General features: G+C 45.1%; 1 protein-coding gene across 1 annotated transcript in view; it reads right to left on the bottom strand.

Annotated features, from left to right (window-relative positions):
* Positions 1-12,843, bottom strand: part of RCAN2 (regulator of calcineurin 2) — a 275,827-nt gene extending 262,984 nt beyond the window's left edge. The window contains exon 1 of the mRNA XM_040249543.1: positions 12,571-12,843. The gene's annotated coding sequence lies outside the window, so the exon portion shown is untranslated. The remainder of the gene's footprint in view (positions 1-12,570) is intronic.
* Between the last annotated feature and the right edge of the window lie 629 nt (positions 12,844-13,472).

The raw sequence follows: 13,472 nt of genomic DNA, 5'->3' as shown, positions 1-13,472 counted from the left end.
AGTTTTCATTGCAATCCCAAAGAAAGGCAATGCCAAAGAATGCTCAAACTACTGCACAATTGCACTCATCTCACATGCTAGTAAAGTAATCCTCAAAATTCTCCAAGCCAGGCTTCAACAGTACGTGAACCGTGAACTTCCAGACATTCAAGCTGGTTTTAGAAAAGGCAGAGGAGACAGAGATCAAATTGCCAACATCCACTGGATCATCGAAAAAGCAAGAGAGTTCCAGAAAAACATCTATTTATGCTTTATTGACTATGCCAAAACCTTGACTGTGTGGATCACAATAAACTGTGGAAAATTCTGAAAGAGATGGGAATACCAGACCACCTTACCTGCCTCTTGAGAAACCTGTATGCAGGTCAGGAAGCAACAGTTAGAACTGGACATGGAACAACAGACTGGTTCCAAATAGGAAAAGGAGTACATCAAGGCTGTATATTGTCACCCTGCTTTTTTAACTTATATGCAGAGTACATCATGAGAAATGCTGGGCTGGAAGAAGCACAAGCTGGAACCAAGATTGCCAGGAGAAATATCAATAACCTCAGATATGCAGATGGCACCACCCTTATGGTAGAAAGCGAAGAAGAAGTAAAGAGCCTCTTGATGAAAGTGAAAGTGGAGAGTGAAAAAGTTGGCTTAAAGCTCAACATTCAGAAAACGAAGATCATGGCATCTTGTCCCATAACTTCATGGCAAATAGTTGGGCAAACAGTGGAAACAGTAGCGGACTTTATTTGGGGAGGCTCCAAAATCACTGCAGATGGTGACTGCAGCCATGAAATTAAAAGACGTTTACTCCTTGGAAGGAAAGTTATGACCAACCTAGATAGTATATTAAAAAGCAGAGACATTATCTTGTCCACAAAGGTCCGTCTAGTCAAGGCTATGGTTTTTCCAGTGGTCATGTATGGATGTGAGAGTTGGACTATAAAGAAAGTTGAGTGCTGAAGAACTGATGCTTTTGAACTGAGGTGTTGGAGAAGACTCTTGAGAGTCCCTTGGACTGCGAGGAGATCCAACTATTCCGTCCTAAAGGAGATCAGTCCCAGGTGTTCATTAGAAGGACTGATGTTGAAGCTGAAACTCCAATTCTTTGGCCACCTGATGCGAAGAGCTGACTCACTGGAAAAGACTCTGATACTGGGAAAGATTGAGGGCAGGAGGAGAAGGGGACGACAGAGGATGAGATGGTTGGATGGCATCACCGACTCAATGGACATGGTTTTGGGCAGACTCTGGCAGTTGGTGATGGACAGGGAGGTCACAAAGAGTCACAACTGAGCGACTGAACTGAACTGAACCGAACTGATACCATTCTAAGTCTTCCGAGAATTTTATAGAAAGCACATGTGTCTGAGGGGCTTCCCAGTTGGCGCAGTGGTAAAGAATCTGCCTGCAGATGCAGGAGATGCAAGAGATGTGGGTCTGATCTCTGGGTCGGGAAGATCCCCTGGAGCCAGGAAATTGCATCCCACTCCAATAGTCTTGCCTGGGAAATTCCATGGGCAGAGAAGCCTGGAAGGCTTCAGTCCATGGGGCTGCAAAGAGTCACACATGACTGAGCATACACACACACACACACGTCTGAGAAAAAGGAATTACTTTGAACACTCAAGGCAGAGGGTCCCTGGTTTTCCTCTGAGTGGACAGACTCCAGCAGACACCGGGAAATATCTCTAGCTTTTTAGAGCAGATGCCAAGTACCACTTGTCACTCACACTTGACGTAAACTTGATGTAAACCCAGTGATGACTTTCTGCCCTCCACAGCATGCCTATGCCTCCCTCGACCTTGTCTTTGACTTTCAGCCTTCCTTGTTTATATAGAAACACCCCTCTGGCAGCCTCCTCTCTCTGTGAACCATGCTCTCCATGCCCCCTTCACCAGCAGGACTCAGTTCCATGGCCTGATCAGCCTTCTCCTGGTCCAGCCTGGTTGAGTCTTGGTACTGACAACAAGCCAGTTACCCTTGAAAGATACGGCATCATAATAAAACTACCAAAGCCTAGGGGAAGGAAGTGCAGTTTTCTTAACACATTCTAAGAAAAATATCATATGATGTCACTTACATGTGAAATCTAAAAAAGGGATACAAATGAACTTATGTATAAAACAGAATAGACTCACAGACACAGAAAACAAACTTATGGTTACCACAGGGGGAAGGGCGGAATAATTAGGAGTTTGGGAATAACACATACATATTATTATATATCAAATAGATAAACAAGGACCTACTGTATAGCACAGGGGACTCTGCTCAATGTTTTTGTGGCAACATGGCTGGGAGGGGAGTTTGGAGGAAAAAGGATACATGTATTAATATATTCATGGTTGAGTCCCTTTGCTGTCCACCTGAAACTATCACAACATTGTTAACCAGCTCTACTCCAATATAAAATAAAAAGTTAAAAAAAAAAAAAAGACAGCCCAGTCACAAAAGACCATATACTGTATGATTCTAGAATATATATGAAATGGAATTTATATGAAATGTTCAGAATGGGAAAATATGGAGTTACAGAAAATGAATTAGTGCTTGTCTTGGGATAAAAAGAGATGAGGAATCACTCTAATGGGTACAGGGTTTCTTCTTGAGAGGGTGAAAATGCTCTAAAATTAGATTACAGTGGTGACTGTATAACTTGTATATATACTAAAAACACTGACTTGTACATGTTAAATGAGTGAATGTATGGTATATGATTTATATCTCAATAAAGCCATTTATAGAAAGAGAAAACTATTTTGTAATAACCTATAGGGAAAAACAATCTGAAAAATATATATATATACAAATATATAACTGAATCACATTGAAGTACATCTGAAACTAACACATTATAAATCAACTATATTTCAATTTAAAAAATAAATACAATCTAAAAATAAGCAAAATACATTCTATAAAAGCATTTTATAGAGAGTGAACTTCCTTCCTCTCACAGACCTGGTACTATTAATATATCAGGCCCAATTGTATCTGAGCTCTTAGGAGGTCCCTACTGTGACAATCACCCTTAACAATGGTGCAGAGAACTCTGTCTCAGTGCACCTTCGAAGCCTCATAGCATTTCACCCCCACAACTCTGTGAGCCTGGGAGATCAAGGATTATTTTCCTAATTGTACCAATAAGAAAATTGCAACTCAGAGTCCAAGCACTGAGTGGCTTATGGCCCCTGATCCTCCAAGCGTGCTCCTCTGTAAATAGTGATGATAATACCCACGTGGGGGAGTCGTTGTAAGGATTAAATGAGATAGCGTATGCAGGCTGCTTAGAATCGTGTTTGGAACAGGGGCAGCATTCAGCAAATGCCAACTCCTGTGACTGTTAGGTCAATGGGAAGCTCAAGGTTACATAGCTGGGAAGTGACAGCGCTAGGCTGGGAAGTCAGGCTGTTTCATGCCAAGTCCACGCTTTTTATACTCTATTCCTAACACCCTAAGAGGAGTATTAAAGCATGGTCCACGCCCTCACAGAACTTACAATATTTAGTATCAGGCATATCTCAATCACATGAGACAATAAAGCAGTGACTCCCACAAAGAACTAAGGCAACAGTAATAGAAACTAGGATACAGCTCTCAAACTACAGAAGTCTTTTGTTCAACAGCTACCATTCTAGCATCTTCTGCGTACATTCCAAAGCTCAGGAATCCCCTTGTTTCATCCCTGCTTCAAAGTGATTGGAGATGGGGAAACCAGACATGAAAATTAAGTCCCTTCCCATCCTGACTATAGAAAACACTTTCCATGGGCATTCTGAACTGCCAGAAGTTTGAGCTATCTTTGGAAACTTGTCTTTAACTTCTAGAAAGTACCATTCATAAACACACATATATGCTTTAAGGGACTTCAGAACAGCTTCAGTTGAGTCTAAGGCTGCTTCTCCCTTTTGAAAAGAATCCTCAACTCGCTTAATTAATTTTAGCCATGACATGACACCTGGCCGTTTGTAACATAAAAGCTCCAAGACAGTGAACATTTTTTAAAGCAAGACAGAAAATTCTTCATGAAGCTCCTCAGAAGCACCACATGTGCACAGACATACACTGAGTAGGAAGTCACTCTGCTTTCTGTACATGTGGTGCCATAACCGTGGAATCCAGGCTCACTAACCCTAAGCAATACTACTTCTTCACAGCAATTTTAGCCTATTTATCTGACAAAAGAAGAGTTTAAAACTTTGTGTTGTGGAATGTTGATATTTCATATCTAAGAAAGTAATGTATCAGTGAACTTGAGATCCATGTTTTGAAAGGTATTTAATGCTCTGTGCATTTCCATAAATATATATTATTCCTTTCTAAGAGACAGAGAAATAAATGATGGTCACTAAGAGGTGGCCCTTAGCAAAACTGTGAAGTACATGTTCAGTTGTGTCCAACTCTTTGCGACCTCATGGGCTATAGCCCCCAGGCTCCTCTGTCCTGGGATTTTTCAGGCAAGAATACTGGAATGGGCTGCCATTTCCTCCTCCAGTTAAACTGCAAAGTAAGAGGAGCTTACCTTTGGAAACACTCTACCTCCCTTTTCTGCACATTTGTTATCCTGGAAGTGAGGTGTAAGGAACACACCACCACCACCCCGCCCCGCAACTCACGGACAGACTCGTGTGCAGGGTCTGCTTTGTGTAGTCTGTTTCACTCCTTACAACAAACACCCTTACAACACATGTACTCATTGCCCCCATTGTTCAGAGATAAGGAAATGGAATCTCACAGAATTTAAGTGACACATCTCAAATAAACTGGCCAGTGACTATGGAGATTCCTCCACTTCATGCCGGTCTAGGTTTCTCCGGCCTGAACTGGGTTCTCCCAACCTCAGAAGCCCCCATCAGCTCTGGCATTATGGACACTATAGTTCCCATCAAGCTGTTATGAACAGGCCGTCACTTAGAGTTCATCCTCTTAAAACAGGAATAGGTCCTGTTTCTATTCTGAAAGGGACCAGGCGAGCATGATCTTAACCCAAATCTACAACTTGAATACTATAAATCTGAGACAAGATGGTAGGACTTCAGAATGCTGAGACTCTTTAGAGATCATCTGGTCAACCTCTTCCCCCATGACTACACAGATATAACAAACTAAAGCTTGAGAGGGGATGGGACTTTGCAGAGGTCACCCCACAAATTAGGTGCCAGGCCCAGATGAGAGCCAAAACTTCTCACTCAGTCCTGTTCTCTTTTGTGGCATCAGTCACAAACATTCAAACATGGGGTAAAAATATACATTGTAGGCTAAAGAGGAATTAGTTCAATATTATTAATTCATACTGGCTATTCAGACTGCCCAAGCTTAAACTCTGGGTGCCCTTCTCACTAACCTGGATAAGGTACCCTCTCTCTGCCTTGGGTTGCTTATCCATCATATGAGAATCACAATAGTGTCTGCCTCATAAGGTTACCATGAGGATCAAACATGATAATCCATTTGGAGCTCCACCTTCTTTGTGCTTGGCATTTGTAAGCTCTGAATAAATGTTACATATTATTACTATCATTAAAATTATTACTCTTATCACTACTGCAGATAATTTCAGATGAGTGCATGCTAAGTCATTTCAATCATGTCTGACTCTATGATCCTATGGACTGTAGCCACCAAGCAAGAATACTGGAGTGAGTTGCCATGCCCTCCTCCAGGGACTCTTCCCAACCCAGGGATCCAATACACATCTCTTATGTCTCCTGCATTGACAGACAGGTTCTTTACCACTAGCACCACCTGGGAATTTCAGATAATTGACAGCTAATACTTTCATTCTGGGGTAAGAAGGTGGCAACAACTTCCTGCTATCAAATTCATCTTCCTCTTCTCCAAAGGCAGCACTAGCCAGTCTTGGAAAAGGAAATGGCAACCCACTCCAGTACTCTTGCCTGGAAAATCCCATGGACAGAGGAGCCTGGTGGGCTACCGTCCATGGGGTCCCAAAGAGTTGGACACGACTGAGAGACTTCACTTTCACTTTTCACTTTCATGCATTGGGGAAGGAAATGGCAACCCACTTCAGTATTCTTGCCTGGAGAATCCCAGGGACAGAGGAGCCTGGTGGGCTGCCGTCTTTGGGGTAGCACAGAGTCAGACACAACTGAAGCGATTCAGCACAGCACAACACAGCCAGTCTTAGGAACGAAGGTAAGCTGGATGAGTGGAAGTTAGCACCAGGAATGAAGAAACTAACTCTGAAAATAAAACTGCCTGCCAGAGTATTTTTATTTGTATATTCAGAGTTAAAATCCCCCACCCTTCTCAAAATCACTCTTTCTCATTTACAGTTGACCTCCGCACAACGCAGGGGTTTAGGCTGCCCCACTGACCCACCTCTAAGTGGAAAATCCAAGTACTGCTATATCTGCTTCAAAAACAAAGGAACTGATAAATGACTCACCCAAGGGCAGGAAGCTGAAATGGTTTGGACAGAGTTGGGCCTCCAACCCCAGATCTTTTGATTCCACATTTTGTGATCTCTAACTACACTTCAAATTTGCATTGTTCAAGGATCAACTGTACTTCCCTTCTTCTACCAGTTTTATTGAGATATAATTAACATAAACCATTGTATTACTTTTAGGTATATACCAAATGATTTGATATATGTATATATTGTGAAATAATCACCAAAATAAGTTTAGTTGACATACATCACCTTCAGTTCAGTTCAGTTCAGTCGCTCAGTCGTGTCCAACTCTGTGCGACCCCATGAATCGCAGCCCATTGGGCCTCCCTGTCCGTCACCATCTCCCGGAGTTCACTCAGACTCACGTCCATCGAGTCCGTCATGCCATCCAGCCATCTCATCCTGGGTCGTCCCCTTCTCCTCCTGCCCCCAATCCCTCCCAGCATCAGAGTCTTTTCCAATGAGTCAACTCTTCGCATGAGGTGGCCAAAGTACTGGAGTTTCAGCTTTAGCATCATTCCTTCCGAAGAAATCCCAGGGTTGATCTCTGTCAGAATGGACTGGTTGGATCTCCTTGCAGTCCAAGGGACTCTCAAGAGTCTTCTCCAACACCACAGTTCAAACACATCAATTCTTCGGCACTCAGCCTTCTTCACAGTCCAACTCTCACATCCATACATAACTACAGGAAAAACCATAGCCTTGACTAGACGCACCTTAGTCAGCAAAGTAATGTCTCTGCTTTTGAATATACAATCTAGGTTGGCCATAACTTTTCTTCCAAGGAGTAAGCGCCTTTTAATTTCATGGCTGCAGTCACCATCTGCAGTGATTTTGGAGCCCCCCAAAATAAAGTCTGACACTGTTTCCACTGTTTCCCCATCTATTTCCCATGAAGTGATGGGACCGGATGCCATGATCTTCGTTTTCTGAATGTTGAGCTTTAAGCCAACTTTTTCATTCTCCCCTTTCACTTTCATCAAGAGACTTTTTAGCTCCTCTTCACTTTCTGCCATAAGGGTGCTGTCATCTGCATATCTGAGGTTATTGAGATTTCTCCCGGCAATCTTGATTCCAGCTTGTGTTTCTTCCAGTCCAGCGTTTCTCATGATGTACTCTGCATAGAAGTTAAATAAGCAGGGTGACAGTATACAGCCTTGACGTACTCCTTTTCCTATTTGGAACCGGTCTGTTGTTCCATGTCCAGTTCTAACTGTTGCTTCCTGACCTGCATACAGATTTCTCAAGAGGCAGGTTAGGTGGTCTGGTATTCCCATCTCTTTCAGAATTTTCCACAGTTTATTGTGATGCACACAGTCAAAGGCTTTGGCATAGTCAATAAAGCAGAATAATTTTTTTTCCTTATAATGTGAACTTTTAAGATCTACTTTCTTCAGTTCAGTTCAGTTCAGTTGCTCAGTCGTGTCCGACTCTTTGTGACCCCATGATTCGCAGCACGCCAGGCGTCCCTGTCCATCTCCAACTCTCGGAGTTTACTCAAATTCATGTCCATCAAGTCGGTGATGCCATCCAACCATCTCATCCTCTGTCATCCCCTTTTCTTCCTGCCCCCAATCCCTCCCAACATCAGAGTCTTTTCCAATGAGTCAACTCTTCACATGAGGTGGCCAAAGTATTGGAGTTTCAGCTTTAGCATCAGTCCTAGCAATGAACACCCAGGACTAATCTCCTTTAGAATGGACTGGTTGGATCTCCTTGCAGTCCAAGGGATTCTCAAGAGTCTTCTTCAACACCACAGTTCAAAAGCATCAATTCTTCAGCACTCAGCTTTCTTCACAGTCCAACTCTCACATCTATACGTGACTACTGGAAAAACCATAGCCTTGACTAGACGGACCTTTGTTGGCAAAGTAATGTCTCTGCTTTTGAATATGCTATCTAGGTTGGTCATAACTTTCCTTCCAAGGAATAACATCTTTTAATTTCATGGCTGCAATCACCATGCTGCAATAGGTTTCTCAAGAGGCAGGTCAGGTGGTCTGGTATTCCCATCTCTTTCAGAATTTTCCACAGTTTATTGTGATCCACACAGTCAAAGGCTTTGGCATAGTCAATAAAGCAGAAATAGATGTTTTTCTGGAACTCTCTTGCTTTTTCCACGATCTAGTGGATGTTGGCAATTTTATCTCTGGTTCCTCTGCCTTTTCTAAAACCAGCTTGAACATCTGGCAGTTCACTGTTCACATATTGCTGAAGCCTGGCTTGGAGAATTTTCTACTTTCTTAGCAACTTTCAAATATACAATACAGTATTGTTAACTGTAGTCACCATGCTGTACATTACACTCCCAGAACATATGGATCTTATAACCAGAAGTTTGTACCTTTTGACTATCTTCACCCATTCTGCCCATCCTCTGTCCTCTACCTCTGGCAACCAATGTTCTATTCTCTGTATTTTTCATGAGTTTGGATTTTATCAGATTCTACATATGAGATCATACAGTACTTAACTTTCTCTGACTTGTTCACATGGCCCTCAAGCATTAACAATGCCCTCAAGGTGAACCCATGTTGTTGCAAATGGCAGAGTATCTTTTTTATGCCTGAGTAATATTCCACTGTGTATGTGTGTATATATATATATATATATATACACACACTAAGTCATTTCAATATATACTAAGTCATTTCAACATATATATATACACATATATATATATACGCATATATATATATATATATATATATACACCACATTTTCCTCATCCACTCATCCATTAACAGCTATTTCAGTTGTTTCCATATCTTGGTTCATATAAATAATGCTGTCAAGAACATGGAAGTGCAGCTATCTTAACAAGTTACTATTTTCATTTTCTTTGCATGAATAACCCAAAATGGTATTGCTGGATAATTTGGTAGTTCTATTTTTAATTCTTTGAGGACTGTTTTCCATAATGGCTGCACCAATTTACATTCCCACCAACAGTGACCAGGGTTCCCTTTTCTCCACATCCTCATCGACACTTATTTGTGTCTTCCTCAGCTTCTTACATTATTGTCTTATATTTTTCAGGGAACATGTCTCTCACCTCCTTGATTAAATTTATGCCCAGGCATTTTATTTTTTGGATGCAATCATAAAATGGAATTGCTTTCTTAATTTCTCGTTCTGATAGTTCAGTACTTTAGTATATAGAAATGCAACTGATATCTGTGCACTGATTTTATATCCTGCAACTTTACTGAATCTGCTTATTAGTTCTAACAGTTTTTTTAGTAGAATATTTAGGGTTTTCAACATGTAATGTCATATAATTTGCAAGCAGAAACAGTTTTAGTTCTTTTCTGATTTGAATGCCTTTTTTCCCTTGCCTAAATGCTCTGACTGGAACTTCCAGTACTGTACTAAAGAAAAGTGGCAAGAGTGGGCATCCTTGTCTTGTGCCTAATCTTAGAGGAAAAGTTTCAGTTAAAATTTCACATCTTTTTCAAACCTAATCTTTCTCCTTGACTTTCCATCTCAATGAAAAGTCTGACCATCCATCTAAACATCTAAGCCTCTCCTTCCCTATCACCAGCCACTTGGTGACCTAAAGCCAGTGATTCTCTCCCTCTGAAATGGCTTTTTGTAGTTCTCTCTTCTCTGTCTCCATTCTACCTGGTTCAGGCACAATTAATTTTACTTATTTTATTTTGTCTGGACTGTTCCAATGGTCTGAAATCTGAGCTCATTCTTCTTTGCAAGCCCACCTACTTGCCACCTCCGAAGTCACTTTTGCAAGACAAATTAGATCAAATCATTTCTCCCATAAAAGCTGCATGGCTTCTCCTCCTCTGCAAGGTATATTCATAGCCCAGGCTCACCAAAACACCTCCCAAACACTTCTGCCACCTCTTCACTGCAGAACACCTACCAGTTCTTTGAATGTGACCTTTCCTTCAACGTGGAACACCTAGGTCCTTCTCTACCGAGATCTGGTCCGAACATGAACTTCTCTGCAAGCTCTTCCAGACTCCCTGCATCCTTTCTTTCCTGGACTCTCACTGAGCTTGTTCCTATCTCCACTAAACCCTCATCATGATGATCACTTATCTTCTTATCCTTTCTGCTAGATTGATTTCTGAAAGAAAAGCCTCATTCTTTTAGCCACTCGCACATGGGCTTCTGAGGTGGCATAGTGGTGAAGAATCTGCCTGCCAATGAAGGAGACACAGGAGAGGGGAGTTCAGTCCCTGTGGGGTTGGGGGCTGGGGGCGGGAGGGAGAAGATTGCCTGGAGTAGGAAATGGCAACTCACTCCAGTATTCTTACCTGGAAAATCCCATGGACAGAGAAGCCTGGCAGGCTACAGTCCATAGGGTGAGTCAGATGTGACTGAGCGTGTGCACACATGCGTGCAGGAACACACACACACACACATACACACACACACACACACACACAGGGACTACATAGCACACAGTAGTTAACTGCTGAATAAACTGAGTGGATGGCACAAAAAATAAAAGGAATGGGAAAATGAGACCTCAGCAAACTAGCAAAGTTGATCTCAATAAAGCTAATTTCTATAATATATATGACTAATGGCAACGATTATGCAAGTAATTTTTTTTTAAGTGTGATGTGTACTTGCAAATGACAGAACTCTCAAGTTCCCTCTTATGCTTGTTAACCCTTCCTCACTGGAGAGAGAGCCACCTCCTCCCAGACTTCCTTTGGTTCTGCAGCAGCTGCAAACAAGGCATTCTGAAAGCTCTTGCAATCTTCTAACTTTAGTTGAGGTCATGTTCCCTCATAAAATGCTAGGAACGGGCCTCAAGTAGTAGGTGCTCAATAAATGCTGATTTGGTTTGCAGTGGATTTGAAAACAACGAGCAACTCACATTTTAGACTAATGCAACACACTGATTGTACTTAAGATAATAGCTCTAAGGCTAAAGAAAATCAATGCAGAGACTGAAAAGCAGCCAAACGTTCACTCCTCTGCCTTGCTCCACAGTCAGTGCTTATCTGCTTCTTAATCCTTTATAGCTTCTAGGCTTTTCTTAATCGTGTTCCTGGAATGCAGGTGGGCCAGTTAGCGTTTCCCTGTGCTTGCAATATATTTGTTGTGCGTTTCGTGCTGATGTAATAGGTGTTAAAAATTGAGATGTGTTATTAAAAAATATACTAGCTTTCCTAAAGCCTCGCCCCTGCAAGACAGGTGGGATTCTGACTTAGGGAAGAGAGAAAGGTGGACTGGAATGCTCTAGCATCTTTCCTCTCCAATTGTGGGACATAGGTTAAAGGGAGCTCAGAAACGTGTTTTTACTAAAAGGATACTTAAAAAAAATGAGCTTTGGCAGCAGACTCATTAAATGTCCACTGAACACTTCCACCCTAATGCAGGAAGATTCAAAGCATGCACTCTGCTGTAATTCACTTTGGGATGAGAAAGACAGCAGTGCCTTGGAGAATAAATCATTAACTAAAAGTCAAACCGAGACACCCTGGAAACCAGTGAGACCGGGAGGCAGGAGAGGGATCAGGCGGCTGGGGTTTGCCTGTTTTTCCTCCGGTGACTTCCAGAGCGAAGCATCCCACAGGCAGGAGGAACTCGGCACGCTGTGCTCCCTTCTATTTCACTTTTCAAACTTGAAGTTATTTTTAGATGACCCAAGCCCGCTAATCCCAGGCAGGACAATTCCCAGCCCGCTGCGCCTCAAAGCACCTTCCCCTCCCCAGCTCTTTCCTTTAAGTGCTGGGAAAAGAGGCTCGGATTTCCCGTTCGCTCTCTTCGATCTGGCCACCTCCCCTCACCCCTTCTCCAAATCTCGGTCCCGGAGACCACAGGCGTCACTTTCGCTCCGCCAATTCATGCACCTGCTGCTACTAGAAAGGCGAACCCTTGGGCCACGAAGAATGAGGAAGGGGCTCCCAGAGACCCGCGCCCTCTAGAGGGGGTCAAGGGACCTCGGTCCCCACGGCCGCCACCCGGGCCGACCACTGGATCCACAGACCACCCCCACTCCACCGCCACGGCCACCGCACTTGGCCCAGCCCCCGACCCCGATCACGCTCGGCCGCCCCCCGACCCCGCGGTCCCCCCACCCCGGCCCGGCCCTGGTGCTGCGCGCAGCCCCGGGCAGGACAGGACAGGACAGGACAGGGTGCCTGGGCGAGCGGGCTGGCGCCGTTACATAACCGACCTGCAGGGCGTCCGCGATGCGCCGGCGGAGGCGGAGGAGATGGTTGGGCGGTCGGTCGGTCGGCGGGGCCGGCGACTGAGGGCGCGGCGCGGCTGCTCACCTGGCGGCCGGGCCGAGCGCGCGCGGGGACGGGCGCGGTGCCCGCGGGCCTGGGCGTGGGGCCGTGCGCGGCGCGCCCCGCCTCCCGGGCTCCGGCTCCGGCTCCGGCTCCGGCTCCGCGGATCGGCGGGTCTCTGCCTCCCGCCCGCTGCTCGCCGCAACCTCCGCCGCCGTCACCCGGGACAAAGCGGCTCCGGGGAGGGGCCGAGCGGACGGCTCTCGCAGGAGCCAGCGGAGATGGGCGCGCCCCCAGCTCCGACTCATCGGGCCAACCTCCAATCAGACCCCGGGAAACCGAGAGCCCCTGTCTGGCCTCTGCTCCTCTCCTCCCGCCTGGCCCCGCGCCCTTCCCGGTCCCCTTTTCCCGCTCCCCTTCCCGGGCTCCCCCGCTGCCCTTCGCCTGGGTGCCCGGGAGTGGGGCGAAGGAAGAAGACTCTCTGGGGACCCAGGGCAGGACCCTGTCCTCAGGAGTCCCAGCGAGGAGAGGCTCCTCGGGGTCACGGCCGGGCTGGGGGCCTCTTGGGGGTCGGAGTGGGCGGGGGGCTGATGCTGAAGGTAAGGGTAAACCTAAGGGTAAAGAAACTAACAGACAAGCAGTGCTGAGGCACACTGGAGCTGATGGAGCACCGCCCCCCCCCCTCCGGCTAACTGAGGAAAAGTCGAGAAGCCCCCTAGAAGGTCCTGGAGCGCAGCGCTGGGTGGGCGCCGGCGCCTTCAGGCTGGCTTCCCGGCCGGGTCCCGCCCTCGGAGCTGAAGGTGCCCTGCGCGGGCCGGAGCTTTGTCAGGTTTCCCAGCCCCCAGAC

The sequence above is a fragment of the Oryx dammah genome, unplaced genomic scaffold, assembly GCF_014754425.2.
Source record: "Oryx dammah isolate SB20612 unplaced genomic scaffold, SCBI_Odam_1.1 HiC_scaffold_11, whole genome shotgun sequence".
Taxonomy (NCBI): Eukaryota; Metazoa; Chordata; class Mammalia; order Artiodactyla; family Bovidae; genus Oryx; species Oryx dammah.
The sequence above is the reverse complement of the archived record's forward strand: the minus strand, read 5'-3'. Positions and strand labels throughout refer to the sequence as shown.